General features: G+C 41.4%; 1 protein-coding gene and 2 pseudogenes across 1 annotated transcript in view; 2 read left to right on the forward strand and 1 right to left on the reverse strand.

The window, feature by feature from the left end:
• Nucleotides 1–4,759, forward strand: part of LOC135698936 (uncharacterized) — a 51,610-nt pseudogene extending 46,851 nt beyond the window's left edge.
• LOC135698975 (uncharacterized) overlaps nucleotides 1–16,228 on the forward strand; it is a 298,346-nt gene that overhangs the window by 60,941 nt on the left and 221,177 nt on the right. The gene's annotated exons all lie outside the window — the stretch shown is intronic.
• On the reverse strand, nucleotides 4,937–6,222 carry LOC135698937 (uncharacterized; annotated as a pseudogene).

Here is a 16,228-nt window from a genome sequence, read left to right on the forward strand (position 1 = left end):
CACTGAGCGTTCACAAGGACCGTAAATTTCTTGTAGCTCAAAGTCAATCCACGTAAGCCACCAATTCTATCAGATATGGGGACTCTCCCTCTACATAATCATCGTGGTGGTTTACTTGAGTGGTTTTCCATTTTCGAGGCATTCGCGGAAAAAGTAATTGTTTACAGTTGCGACATTGGCTCTTATGAAATGCTATGGTTGAATACTTAAGGCCGGCGCACAATAGATACGTTTTCAGGTTTTTTGTCAAAAAACCCGAAAACGTATCTATTGTGCGCCGGCCTTTAGAGACGTTGACGACGACTCTGCAACTATTTACTCCTAAGGTAAAATCCCAAATGCATCTGACAATCTGTGTATGAAATCTAGTAAACTTTGCCTTGTCTCTTCACTCCACCATGGTATCAGTGAGGCACAGTCTCTTCACACAAAGCTTGACAGGATCTTATTATATTTTCATAGGAGTGAAAAGGTAAGGAAATTTCCACCATGTTGCATGCACAGACAGACGTTTGCTAAGGGAGATTTACCATAGGAGTAAAGAGTTACAGAGTGGCCGAAAAGGCCATCTGCAAGTTTCATTACGCCATTCTTTTTTCGACTAGCTCTACAGGGGGCTTATCAAATGATTTTTTTAACTAGTATTTTCAAATCTGTCAGAAGCCAATCAAGAGCGTTAGTAACCAGTAATATTGTTCACTGTGCTTTTAGTAAGACTACTTATGAATGTTAGGATTTCAGCACGAACTATTCTGTTGATGGATATTAACGTTTAACTTTAATAAAAACTCGATTTTTTTTTTCTAAAAAAAGCTAGAAATACAACTACGGCAAGTATGCCAGTGTTAGGCCCCATTGGTCCTCGAATTGGCCTTATCTTAAATCTCTCCTTGTTACATTATTTTTTTTTTCGTTACAATGTTCGAACATATATTTAGTCATAAATCTACGCAAATAAAACAATGAAATTTTATTTCAAATATGATTTAGAATTATAAGAATTAAACCAGTATTCGCGAGGAGTTTCCCCACTTTTCTGCCATAACTACAGAAAAATAATATGTATCACGTATAAAATTGGGCTGTAAACAGTTAAGGTAGCTTACAATGACTTTTTAAGATTAACGTTGGTAGCAGGTCATTGCATAAAATATCGGCGAAAATGTCTACTTTTTTAAATGCAAACATTAATATATGTTTTTGCTGTGTGAAGCAAGGTGATGAATTTTTTAAATCCAGCTATATAGTTATAAATAAAGGACGTAAATAGTTAACGATAAACAAAGACGTAAGTTCAGAAGTGCTAAGAAGTCATAGAATCATAAACCACTCTATTATTATTTTAATATAATTGACTACCCCTTGATTCCCCTTCTCATTTTACAGCTGGTATAATCAATTTGATAGATCGATGTCTATCTATACCACTTTAAATCACTGCAATTGGGTCGATTTTGGGTGATCGAGTTCCACATATGTTATGTGCTGTCTGAGACTGACATATACGAGCGTCAATTTTGACATAAAATGGAGTCATAATAGTCCTCTCCATGCGGGTTCGTATTGGTGCGATTTGCGTGTGTTAGTGAGATGAAATTTTTTGTTTGCTGTAAGAACTGTCACAGGGCTGATAACTTTCATATCATTCGATTGAAGATGAACCACTACAACCATTAAATCAATTATGTGGAAACGAATTCTCACATTACCATAATTTTCTCATTCGAAGCTCATCATCTCTGTCAATTGAGTCACTCACTATCATTTGATATAAGACAGGGGAGTATGGAAGCAAACCAGCAAACTGGTCCCGAACAGGCAATTCGACCCGATGTTCGCTCAATGTAAAGCAAATTGAAGGTCGGTGTTGACCCAATGTCGTGTTGTTTTCGGGTCGATTTTGGGTTTATTTTGGGTTAATTTCGGGTCAAAATCGAGTTGGGGTTTGCTAGAAGTCAGGATGGTGTCGGGTTGGCTTAGCTTTTTCACCGGAATGTCGACCAGAGCTCCGTTTATGTGTAGGTTACACTCAATTGAATGATATCAAGCGTTTCTCAATTGAGAATGATCCATGTCTTCGTCAAATGACTAAGCAACTGATATCACCCATTCGCAGGATGTCCCATTTGATAGCGGATGGCTGCTTTTCTCATTTTCATCCAAAATGTTAAATTGATTTTGAGAATTTACAGCACTGAACTGTCATTCTAAAGTAAAAACCAACCGTGCCAGATATACAGATATGTCTTTATTTATACAGATTTGTGAAGTCTCGTACAGACTCAAAACAGACTACAGGCATTATACAGATTTTGGACCGACCAATTGGTTCCTGAAATTTAACATAAAATAATAAAATTATTTTCGAGTGTATACATCTTAAAATTATTTGTTATGATTATGACTAAATAAGAACATCTGTTCGGTAAGTTCTGATCGTTTCTCATTTATATTTATTTGAAATAATAGATTTTCCCTCATTCAAGCCTTACCCACAGCCTATTTTCGGCATTTTTTCGTTTGTTACTTTTTACGTTTTCAATTTATTTATATTATTTACTTTACGTTTTCAATTTATTCATACAGACTTTTGAAAAAATCATCTGGCATCCCTTGTAAAAACAAACAACACAACGAAAACTAACCGTACGTTTTCACGGTAAAAATCAAATACCCTTTTACGAGTAAAAGTTAACCCATTTTTTATAAAAGTGGCTTTACTCATTAATGATAAAATTATTTTAAAAAATAATGACTTGCTACTAACAGTAGCTAACAGTTACTATTTTGTTTTTTCCTTTATTTGTTTTATTAGTGACCAGCAGTGCTCCCATTTTATTTACTACATTCAAATGCCTACGAGATTGTCCCGAACGTGTGCCGATGGATGTTCCTAAGCTGTGCCGAACCTAATTGCGGCACAATGTGCTGAGTGACTTACCCCTTGATACGACCCTTAACAAACATTTGGCACATCTGAGACTAGATGAGACTCACCATAGTGGCTCAACCAAGACTCCCGGATTACTAGCTCAGTAGCATGAGACCCCTGAACTGTGTCACAGGGCCGGCATGCTACTGGGTAATTCGGAGGGGTACGCGGAACTGTGCAGAAACTGTGGGATTTCTTAAGTGATGGTGGAGTTAATTGAAAGCTAAAGTGTGGGTGGAAAAAGTCTGTATTGGGCAGCTGTTGTTTGACTGCGATGGCGGTCCGTGGCTTGATCACTCCGCCGACAATGGCGGATCGTTGTCTTCAGCTGGTCTGGAAGATGGCGCCTGGTGACTGGAGCTGTGGTCACTACAATGGCGGATTTGAGGCTTGGGTTTGCGCGTTGCGATGGCGGTTCGCAACCAGGGAATGTAGCAATCCCTGTGCAGCTACCGAAGTAGCCTTTTCGGTGTCAACGGCGTCTCCCTTCGTTGGCGAATATCAGCTGACCGTGACAAGGCCACCTTGGTCGAGCCGAGAAGGGTCTTCCTCCTTAACAATTAGGACTTCTGAGTCCGAGGATGCTCTCCTTTCTGGCTATTATTAAGCCGGAGAGTGGAAGGTCCTTGATATTTAGACCATGTTAAGGAACGCTATCGCTGCTAACAATTTATTTTATTTGTCGGGCGAAGGAGTACTCGACCAACTGCAAGTTGGAAACCTTGCTATTTTCAATTTTATTGAAATTCCCGCAGGACTCAAAGCTAGTTGCTCTAACCAGGGTGAGAGCCTATACTTATTGAGTGGAGAAAGTCTCAATCAATTGAAAATATGGTTTTTAGCTCAGAAATACCTTTGAGATTTTATGCCCAAGAGCCAGTACTCTAACTATTGTGAGAGCCTATTCTACTTTGGGAATCTACAGTTTTTCTTGAACTAGAAACTTACCAAGGAGTTTTCGGATGAAAACAACGATACAGCCGCATTGAGTATCACTAATGAACTAACTTTATTCTACAATTCTTTTCCCTTATATAGCGAAATTCTATTCTAAAAATGATCCTCGAGTAGAAAAATTCCCTAATCTAATGTGTAGGTGAAAATGGGACAACATTAAAAACTAGATTCCTTCCTACATTTATCACCTTCATTCTCTCCTTATTTACGTAACAAACTTCCACCTCGCAACACTTTCAAATTCAGGTTTAAAAATATAAATATAAATATAAATATAAATATAAATTGTGTCAAAATATTTGTCTATGCCTATTCATCGAAGGTGGAAACAGCCGGGCAGTACCAGCAGGTAACAAAAAAATATTGGTGCCTCAAAATCCTGACCGAGCGGGTGCCCATTCAACAAGGGATGATGCTGCGTTGGCTGATGAGCTACGCCGAAGTCATTGCCACCTCGAGGGCCATCAGAGCTCATGGCTACTATGGGCCAATACAATAAATTTTTGGCCAGCTCATAAGCAGGAGGATTTGAAGAAAGTGGAATCTCCGCCTATCGAGCTTTCGAAGTATTTTCGATGGGCTGCTGTGTCTGAAGCAGCTCGTTTACAATCACTTCACCGAGGAATGGTTGTAGCTCGGACATCGAATAGTGCCTGGTGTCGCGAACTAGATGATCTGAAGACCGAAGTTTCTCTCGGAATTTCAATTCTCCAAGGAGTAATGCAAAAACTGGAGGCCATGACTTTTCGGGGTCATACTGAGTCAGAGCTTTTCAGTGCGATGGAATCTGCCACCCAACCGGAAGAATCAAGCTTGAGTCACTCCTTGACAGAGAAAGCCATGGATTGCACTGATATAGATCATACGTAGTAGTAATACGTAGAGAAAGGCATTTTTGTGAATTCGTTTTTTTAGTTCGTTTTTGTTGTATGAATTAAAATGATTTCGTTATCTTTGTTTTCATTTCGTTTTTTCGGCTTTAAGAAAAATGGAACAATAAACGTTTTAATCAAGCTGATTTACAGTTTTATGGTTTTCTTCGAAAGGTTAGCTGGGAAATACATTAAAATCCATATATTTTGGGTCCTGAGCTAAGCTCTTTTCCGGAATAAATACACCCCCAGACATGTACCCACAATTTTCGAAAATATTGCGGCACGGATACACTTTGAAATAATTCATGGCTTCACAAACTTCCCCAAGTATTGACGCATTTTGTTGGTGGTATCACAGACAAACAGACGTAACTCTTCATTGTGTATCTTCGTTCATGCATTTAACGGTTGATTTGAATATTATCAGTTCTTGCTACTCGCCGCAGCGCTGGCATCGGATCACTTTGACGTCTCTATATATTCTATAGAACTTCTATGTAATATTGTTTACGAGTTAGCGAGCAAGCTTGTTTTTCGCGAGAAGTTTTCAAGAACAAGTTTTTCTAAGAGTTACGTCTGTTTGTCTGTGGTGGTATCTCCGAAGGTTTTTCTTAATTATCCCGAATATGATTTCAATGGGATTAAAAAAAGGACAGTACGCAGGAATATGGGGATGATACCTACAGATCTCAAGTAACGGATAATGTGTGGATCACAGTGGATGCGTGCACCATCTAGATTACAGATTAAGTGAACTCCTGGATAGTTTTGAACGAGATTATTGTTCAACGCAAACCTACGGCAGTAGTCAAAAAATTTAAGCCTGTTAAAAGTTCCTTCCGTCCAAAAACTATCCAGCATTCCACCCAATCCAAGAAAACATAGAAGTGAAACTCTAGGCTTTCTAGAAAATTCTCCTCGGTAGATCAGTTTTTGTCCGATCACCCCATACCCCTTCCTGCGTAACATGTCCTTGTTATCGAATGACACTTCGTCCAGAAACACTAAATTATACAAATCCCACCGAATTGCGAGCAATTCCTGAACGAATCTAATTATCTCATCGTCTCGTATCTGCATTGCCCGCCTTTCAATAGTTTTACAGCTAAGTCCGGCTTTACGTAGGATGGTACAAATCGACGAAACGCTTATCGAAATTTGAAAATAGTGTTGAAATCTCTGTTTGACTTCATCGAGAAACAGGATTGGTTCGATCCGGTAGAGATTCACCAGCTGTTCTCTCTTTTTGAAACAGAATATTTTTGTAAATCCGTTCACGTTGTTTCCTTCTGAACACTCCATCACGTTCGTATCGTCCAAACCAATCGTAGATGGTAGAAATTGCCTTCCCGTAAATCGTAGCTAAATTCCAAGGAAATAATGGCCATAAAGAGCATGATACACTGTATTACAACTGGCATGCTGGCGCCGGACGTTATGTTTAATAGGATTAACCATTTTAAACCGACCTTGAACGTAAAATCTTCTGGTTCTATAGCATTTTCCTCTACATTTTCAAATAGCAAACTCGTTTTGTGTGATGAACTGGGAACAAATGAAAGCAGATTATAAATAAATAATATCATGACCGAACTGTCATGGGTACAAATGTAATGATGACAATTAATTCGGGTGTGAGTCTCACGTCGCGTGTCTCACATGCGCGTTCTGATTTAGTGGGCGCGCGACAAAGCTGGGTTTAGACAGGGCAAGTCAATTGATCAAGTTAGTTGAATTGAATTGAACATGTAAACCATGCCATTCAACTGACTTGATCAACTCACTTGAACTGAAAAAAGTTGGACCGGGATCAACTTTTCAAGCCAATTGAATTCAACTGAGTTGATCATTTGACTTGCCTAGTCTAAACCCAGCATAACAATGTGTTTGTATTTAGTTCTACGCGGAACATGACAGATGGCAACACGCTTAAATGAAGTTAACTATGTTGTGTATAAACAAAGGAAAAAGTCAATGGACCTAAATTAAGTAACATTCAAAATATTCAAATTTTTTTTTTTTTAATTTTTCCTCGACAGATTATTTTCAATTAACGGCGCCGGTGGTGTAGTGGTAAGCGTGATTACCTCTCACCCCAGCAGGCCTGGGTTCAATCCCAGTCAGCGCCGCCGGGATGTTCTGAGGCATAACATCTCTGATCACGCCTTCCTTCGGATGGGAAGTAAAGCCGTTGGTCCCCGGTTCATGAGTTGATGGGTCGATAGTAGGGTCCAGGTGTGGGAGCTGCCTTCCTGGCACATCGGTAGCATTGGTGCTCAGCACGGAAAACAAGATCAACGGAAAAAAACAAACCAAAGGAAAAAAAATTATTTTCAATCCAACCGATTTTAAAATGCAAGCATCGAAACATGAAAGTTGATTAATCCGCCACTTCGGACACGGCGTGCGTGGTCTATGTATAACAATTATTCAATTTAAGGCTAAATTAAACATTGTTTCAACACCTCTTGTTCAGCATCAAATTGTTACCTGGGATACCAGTAAGAGGGGGGCTGGATGCTCTATTCTTGGCTCCGTCGATGATGTGTATGTCTTCTAATTTTAATTTGTGATCCATAGCTGCCGTGTGACAAACAACATCATCGCTGTAATCAAAAGTCGGAAACATGTATCCTATTATTAAACTTTTTCCTTCTTTTTCCAACAACGAAAAAGGAACCTTGTCGACGGCATCACAAAGATTGACATCCGAATTAAAATGGTATTGATTGCGACAAACCACGCTGAAGTTCTCGGAACAGCTATACAGATTTGTTCTCGACAAATTTCTGCGAATTCCCACTGCAAATTGAATTGAGATCCGATACAGGCTGTTTCAGAACAAAGCTGGAGGAAGGGAATTTTCTCGGAACGTTTAACAGATTTTATCAAGAAGCCGGTAGCCATGGGACTCGTGTGCCATTCCATTTTTAAATTTATTATCGTAGCATAATGCAGTAGCTGGCTTGTGCCTACCATGTGTTCAATTTCCCATCTTGTCTCGTAAATCGAATAAACTACTTGACCGCAAATGGTACTCTTTCCCTCCCTGGTACGAGTACGAGCAGCTTGGCTTTGATGTTCGTCGAGATTAAAACGCTTTTAGGCATGCAATCATAGGAGAACGGATCCCTTTTGGGGAGGGTATTGTGTAATAAAGATAAAAGCCATAATGCACCGTAAAACCTCCCAAAACGAGCCAGGTCTGACCTTTCAACGCCGTTCTGCCGTGGTACGTACCTTCATGAATAATTTCCCCATGGCCCATTGCCTGGTAGGTGTATCTACATGTTGACTCCGGTCTCGGAGCTTGTAAACCTTTTTTATCTGAAGTTGGTTCTTCCTCCGTATGGTTCATCGCGTGAAATCCCATCAGGACGATGTAGAAACCATTTCATGTCTCATTTCCGATTTCCGCTCCGGTCGGTTCGCCTGAAAACTTTCCAAATCACGAAAGACTAATAAATATTTATCAGTGAGCCTTGTGGAGTGCTCCCTGATATCTGATGCCGGCGTTCGGTGATGCTGTGGTCTACTCGACGCGGCCAACTTTCGGGTAACACAATGTTCAGTACAACTTCCGCTGGGAAAAGTCGAACCGGCACAGCAAGAAATGGCACGTGTAGGTCCCATTTCACCTCTTTCATCAGAAACCGCTACAAGGCTGATCTTGGGTGACTTCTCCTTTGGGAATGAGCAAATCTGATTTGAACATTTCGACAGTCAAGTATGCAGGTCAAGTGAGCTGGAAATGGAACCCTTCTCGGAATGATTGTTCTGTCATTTGGAGCCATTGTTTCGACCCCGTTGACTATCTTCGTAGAATTGTTGATGTTGTGAACTTATGCTGGATGTAACTATTCATTGATTTTCTATGGTGTTCTTCCGATATTTAAGACAATTTTTGATTATTATTTTTATAATTATAGCACTTTGGCATATGGGTGTTAACCACTAAGCCGGGGGTGTTCCCTATTTTTGTGGTTGTTGAATTTGTTGTTAATTAATGATATCTTAACATCTGAACGAAAAAGAGGCAACTGAAGCAACTCATCTGCTATGATCTACAATCAATACCCGTAAGCAAACAATAACCATGTTCAATCTCGAAGACTTTTATCCTGTTCTTCAAAATCGTATTTAAAAGTCACGATAGGAAAGCTCAACCAATTCCCACCCAACCTGTCAAAACATCATTCCGGAACGGTTTTCCACCGTTCAACATTCATCCCCATTCACTAGCAGATCCGATATCCTTCACAATTCACAATCATTCTCACGTTTCGAACGGGCCGGGGAACGAGGAATCGGTAATTCTACCCCCTTCCCTAGTTGCCATAGCTACCAGGACGACCCGGCGGCCGTCGTCGATAATCTGCGTCATTTTTTATCCTTTCAATTTATTTTCGCCTTGGCTGGTGAATTCGCTGGGAGCCAACCCAGCGTGTCTGATGGCCTCATACTTTATGGATATCTAAAAACCCATATATCCCGACAGAATCGAAACGCAGCTGGGACCTGGCAGCAGCAGCAGCAGCAGGCAGTCAGTCCGGTGGAGGCTCATATTTCTCAGCGGGAGTGCCAGAATCCATTTGGATGGCATTAATGCTGGAGCGTGTGTGTGTGTGTGTATGAGTGAGTGGGTGCGAAGGCTTTCTCACATGTAATCGAATGGCACTAGCAGGAGAAATATGAGATTCAATGGGTGGTGGTGGTGATAATTTAAGGTTCAATCGAATAGGAGACGGTTCCTGCTTCGAGCTTTATAGCAGGCAAGTGTAATTTTATAACCCGACATGGGTCCCTGCTCGTGTGAAGCCAAGCGGAGTGTTTTATTCAATGTGTTATACTTTGAAATAAATTGTAAAGACGATTTGGTAAATCATTTTTACACTTGTATAAAGAAGCAAGTGGGCCAAAGGGAAATCCAAGAATCATTCTTCAAATTTGCTTTGTGACAATATGTTTTGGGGGCAAATACCATTGGATCTCCGCTCCATAACCGAATGCCCGCACCTTGCCCTTGACACCACTCATGAGGTTTTTGGCATCAAAGCCAGCTCGTTCTCCAACACCTTAGGTGGCCTTCATAATGGCCCAAAACTTCTCAATCGGGCGAAGTTCCGGCGAGTTCGGTGGGTTGACGTCTTTGGGTACAAAAACAACATTGTTATCTCTGTACCAGTCTAACAGCGGCCGCGCGTAGTGGTAGGATGCCAAATCCGGCCAAAACAGCGTCTCGTCTCCGTAGGATGGGTAGGAGGCACTCGTCCCGGTATATTTGGCTCATCTGGCCGCACCCACAGCACAATGGTCCCAAAGCCGTATTTAAGAACACAAAAATATTTGCGCCCAAACCATTACTTTTAGGCATATGTGGTCTTCGGAAGAGTTTCTTCATATTTTTTGGCCAATCAATTTATTTCAGTGAAAGGATGATCGCAGTAGGCCGCGCTTGATTTACTAACTTGTGTGCTGCAATTTGGTTTCAAGTGTCCATAAAGTTATCATTTACTGATATATCGTGTTTTCCCTGTGTTTGCCTTGAGTGACTCGGTTGACCTTGAATCTAACCTCGAAAATATACGACGCTGCTTCAGTTCAATTGTTCGGTGTCGGTTTTCATTGCCTCCCGGAAGCCCGGTTCTCCGAGTTCGGATGCGACACTTTCGGCGTGTACTTCAATTGAGAGATCGGTCCGGTTGGTTAATTAGCCCGGGAACGTGTTGATAATGTGTTCGACGCGAGTTTTGGTGGTGAATCAGCAAGTTTTCCGCCTACAAAAGTGCTCGGATGCTGGTCCCTCGCCGGTGTCGGAGGTTGCGAGCAATATGAAAGATGCCTCGCTGGATACGCCCAAGACTGGACGGGTGGTAGTTGGTGGCCACGAACTGTTCCTATGGAAAGCACTAGACGCAAACCTCCTCCCAGATGACCATGGCAATGCAAGAAAATTTGTGTTCGTTGAAGAAAGTATTACGACAATGGTGCATCATGAAATGAGATGCAAAGCTTAGTGAAAATCAAAACTACGGAACCCACGGATTGGAGAACCATATTAACATGGTGAGGCCAGTCCAAATACATTTTACAATTTTAAAAAAAAACATGAACTCAGGATTGAAAAGAATATTTTCGAACCTGGAAGCGTGTATGCAATACCAATATCCCATTGATAACGGTGATGCATACATGCCAATGCAATGTTAGAAAAAGTTGTAGGACAATCAATTCGAAGCAACTTTGCTAAGAACACCAAATTTTTATCTTTTATGGTTCATGAGTTATGATTTTTTAAACAAGCAGGTTAGGGTGGCCCGAGCGCCATGGTTTGGTTTGGAAATGTTTGTGCTGCTATTTTCCCCCTGTTGCTTGAGTGCTTGGTGTGCTCTCGCTTCCTTTTGTTTCCGGTATTACTCGACCGCACTGATCCATTGTTGGGTTTTTGCGAAGAGCATTGCTTTTGTGCACGGAGTGATTTGAAGGGGAAAAGGAATAAAATGCCCTTGTTTGAGCTTGGTCTGTGGCTGATCGGTGATGAGCGTGCCAGTCGGGAGAAATAAAGTGATATGGATGAGAATTTTATCATATGTGATTGAGAGCCTGGAGTGGAACGATGTCGCTTTGTGAAAGTGGAGTAATACAACAAGCGGAGTGAGGTGAAGAATTGTCAATGCTGTGTGGGGTAGGGATGGGACCCTCAGGGCGCCTGATTAAACGATTCGGATGGGGAGAGTGGAATTGCCAACTCTCTGTTGTTAACATTTCGTGAATTCAAGGTGGGCTCTTCTCCCCACTAATTGAGACATCCCCTCGTATGAAGGCTTGTTCTGTACCGGGATTATCATTGAAAAGGGATTCTTCTTCTCCCGTGCTGTTGTGGATTTTTGAAAATTTTCGTTTTAAGCCTCATTGAAGCTCATAATGTTTGCTACAAACAATGTGCCAAAATAATATCTACAACTTTGCTGAAGACACCAAATCAATCGAACAAAGCGTTTCGGCAATATATATTTTTAAACTCATTAATACTATTTTTACACAGGCCCTTTTCAAAAAATTGTTGTGAATCAATACGAAAAACTGGTGCCTTTACTAAAACGGAACAACTGTGCAAAGTTTCAGCGTAATTGGAAATGATCGGTCAGGATCGATTTGCGAACCTTCGTGGAATGCCTCAGCTCTTAATCCCATATTCGGAAACGCTTCTAAGGCCTGTACTCGAAAAAAAATGCACCAGACAAAAGTGTTCGCCAAAAATTTATTTTAGGTCGGATTTCCTTGAAACTTTCTTTGAACTAATACATATGGATTATGTTTCGGCATAATTACTTTATTCAACTTCCTTTCCATCGCTGAAAGCCCGCACCTGTCTCTTAAGACCCCTCATTACATTTTGTGCAATGGTGGAGCCGACCTTTTTGGTCACTTTCATCCATTCTTTCTTCAACTCCTGCTCTTTTTTAAACACCTTGGACGATTTTTGAACTTTGGCCTTCAATATGGCCCAAAATCTTTCCACCGGACGAATCTCTGGTGAATTTGGGGGGTTGGCGGTTTTTGATACAAAAACAACGTTATTGTCTCTGTACCAATCCAACGTCGATCGCGCGTAATGGCATGATGCCAGGTCCGGCCAAAATAATGTCTCGCCTCCGTGGGACCGCAGGAAGGGCAACAGACGCTTCTGGAGGCACTCGGTGCGGTAAATTTCGCTGTTAATGGTACTCATTGTGATGTACGGTTTACTCAGTTTACCGCATTGGCATATGGCCTGCCAGAGCAAGTATTTTTTGGCGAATTTGTCCACTTTCTTCCTCATGTCTTCCGGAACATCAAACCGTGATTTGGCAACGTAGAACTCCAGCCACGGTATCTGCTTTGCGTCTGCCTTGATGTAGGTTTCGTCATCCATAACCACACACATCGGTTTCGTTAACCACTCTCGATACAGCTTCCTTGCGCGGGATTTGGCCACCGTGTTTTGTTGATCACGCCGGTTCGGTGCCTTCCGGACCTTGAATACACGAAGCCCAGCTCGTTTCATGGTTTGCTGAACGAACCAGGCGGGGAACACTTTGCCTTCAGAGCCGCGTCGCGAATCAAAAGTTTCGGATTACGCTTGAAATAATCCAACACCTTCCGGCCCTTCACAGGGTCAACTGTCTTCGATTTTCTTCCACTTCCAGCCCGCCGCTCGGTCGTCTGGGACTCCTTAAACGATTTTACCACCCGAGACACAGTTGTATGGGTGATTCCCAGTTGTCTTCCGATCCATCTCATGGTCGCAGTCGGATTTTCCATGATTTTCTTCTTGTTTCGATGACATTTTTATAACAAATTAACCTATTGTAATGAAATTTTGCACATGTAAACAATTCACTCCAAACTAGTTATACCCAGATTTCCATCAATTTTTACCCATGGATAAAAAAGTTACACACGGATAAAAATGGTGCATTTTTTTCGAGTACAAGCCTTAATTATCGTGCAGCTTTAAAATTGCCAAGAGGAAAAATATGTATGGACGCTTCTTGAATGCGCACCCGGACATCGATTATGGATTGATTTAGTGAGTTCAATCTAGTTCAACCAAAGTTCATATTGGTGGAGATTTTAACCAGAAGACAATAGTTTTTATTCATGATGATGTTAATGACTGAAACATTGCAATTCATTTTTGGTATTAACCAACCACCTATGGTTGTATCAAATTTATTATGTTCGTAACCAGCTCAATTGCTACTTGGATTCTATGTTTACTAATTGTACTGAAGATTTTAGTATTGATGAAGCTACCGACTCATTATGGAAGAATAACATTTCACACGACCATGTAATACTCATTGTTCTTAGACTACGATACGCTCAGAAGATACTGATTTTGAATTAGTTTATGATTTCTATAAAACCAATTAACCATACAGAGCACGATGCCTCCGGTAATCATAGCTTAGCCATTTATTAAATGATTTCAAATCTTTTGGCTTCACTTGAAACTACACGCTTTAAACATTTTTTCGGTGTCATAGATTTAAAATTTATCCATAAACTGCTGAGCAATGATTTTTCACATTTTTCGTTATAGGATTGGCAAGAACACTTCTAAAATGGAAAACCTTACTGGTGTAATGTCACCTCGGGAGTTCCACAGGGTTCTCATTTAGGACCTTCAATATAGAATTCGACGATGTCAAGCATGCTTTAAATTGCCTCAATGTGCAATTTTCATCTGAAATTTGACTGAAGAGGGTATAGTCGTTTAGCCAGGTTTCGCAGAGAATGATGGCATCACAACAGCAATCGGAACCCACCAAATGGTAATCTTGAACAGATGAATTCAAATCACCAACATTTTGGTAGTAGATGACGATGTTACTAAGAGGTAGGCAACGAGAGCTCAATACTAGAAGAGTGCAAAGCATCACGAATAGGAACATTTGCTATGCTATCGTACTTATGTGTAAAAGTAAGTTGGAAGACCTCGGCAGCACTTCTGAACGCAGGGCCAGGACGACTTCGCAGCGAGATGGGTATTTCGACGGCGAACTTGACTGGTTCTACTGATTTGTGTGCGTCCAAGGATATTTGAGGTAAAGTTACTATTTTCAGCTGCCGTTCCGTTTGTGATGACTGATATTTTAAGCTGGTTAATAATTCTGCTAGGATAATAAAATATACACGAAAATTGTCTTTCCGTAAAAAGGTACACTACGGTGATGATTTCAGAACATGCTTGTGACAGATTGGTACTCATGTGTTTTTTTCATAAACAGGTGAATAATTACGTTTTTAATATTTTTTGCTGCAATCCTTGGGCACCATAGAATGACTTCCGCACAAGTATTGTTGAATTTAAAGACATTTAAAAAAAATCAAACATATTCCCAAAAACAGCTTGGTCTCTTGAAGGTTGATGGTCACCAGACCAATGCAAATTCCGTCCCATTCCGGCCAGCATCGGGCTGGTGTGGAAAAACCTTAAGCCTTATAATAGTGCTGGGATTATATGAGTTCGATGAACTTTTCAGAAATTCTTTAAAAAGAAACTAAGCCCAGAGAGCATCATAAATTTCTGAGAATTTCTTAAAAGTTGTGCAAGATCAATTTTGATTTGGAAACTTACTGGCAACTTTGGAAGCTTTATTTTACCCAGATTCTTAGGGCAATTCGTACAAAAGATCTTTTATACTTGGGAGAAATTTAGAAAACTAACTTAAGTAACACTACCGTCTTCTTCTTTCCTTTATTTAACGTGGTCTCTGTTCCGCAATCTAGTGCCAATCACCGACGGACATCGATTGCCATCCATTGACGGCAATAGAATGTGCAGGAAGGCAGCTTCCACACCTGCGTAGGATATCGCACCCATTCAACACACATGGGCCGGGACCAACGGCTTTACTTCCCTTCCGAAGGAAGACGTGACCAGAGATTTTTATGCCTCAGAAAAATCCTACCGACCTCGGCTGGGATTGAACCCAGACCCATCGGGGTGTTAGATAGCAGTCACGCTTACCACTACACCACCGGCGCCGGCTAACACTACCGTCTTGAATGGAAACATTCCCCTTCGACATGATGGTAATAATTTTGGGTAGGAACGTACGATCTACGATCAAGTGTTCTAACGTATTCGCCTCCTGCGGAATCTTCAACGAACTATTTACTACAATTGAAGCGGTTTGGGTTAAGGTCAGCCTCACTTCGTGGGACAGCCTCATTGGAGCGGTGTATATTCCCCCTGAACGTCGACATGACTGCACCACAATGCAGCTTCATCTGGATGCTACTGAATTTGCATCGTCCATGGCTGATATAACGGATGTGCTTCTTCTGCTTGGTGATTTTAATCAGCCTGGGCTTAGCTGGTCACCCTCAGGCCAGGGTTATGCGTTTCCAGATCCGATTGCATCTTCAACTACTCCTGCCAGCCGCTTGCTTGTTGACGGCACGGCTTTTCATGGACTGAGCCAGATAAACCTTGTTCCCAATTTCCAGTCTCGTTTTCTTGACTTGGTTTTTGTTAGCGAAAGTGCACTTCTGGACTGTGTCGTCGTTGAAGCGCCTGATGTCATCGTTGCTCTTGACAATTTCCACCCTGCTTTGGATATATCTATCGCGAACGGATCTCAAATTCGTTTTGATGAAACCATGACTGCCACTCGGCTCAATTTCCGGAAGACCGATTTCCGTTTGCTGAGACGTTCCTTGTCCCGGATCAACTGGAACGTGTTGAATGACCTTGATATCGATACAGCAGCCGCTCGATATAATAGCCTTTTGCGCGACTGTGTTTGTGCTTCAGTACCGAAGTGCCAACCTCCAAGAAAACCGCCTTGGTCTAACGCTACTCTCCGCAACCTGAAACGAGTGCGATCTAGAGCTCTCCGTGCTCTCACTCATCGACGATGTACCCTTACCAAGCGAAATTTTTCAATTGCCAGCAATGATTATCGCCACT

This window comes from Ochlerotatus camptorhynchus, unplaced genomic scaffold (assembly GCF_037179485.1).
Source record: "Ochlerotatus camptorhynchus isolate MF236.1 unplaced genomic scaffold, CSIRO-AGI_Acam_v1.1 ptg000099l, whole genome shotgun sequence".
NCBI classification, from domain to species: Eukaryota; Metazoa; Arthropoda; class Insecta; order Diptera; family Culicidae; genus Ochlerotatus; species Ochlerotatus camptorhynchus.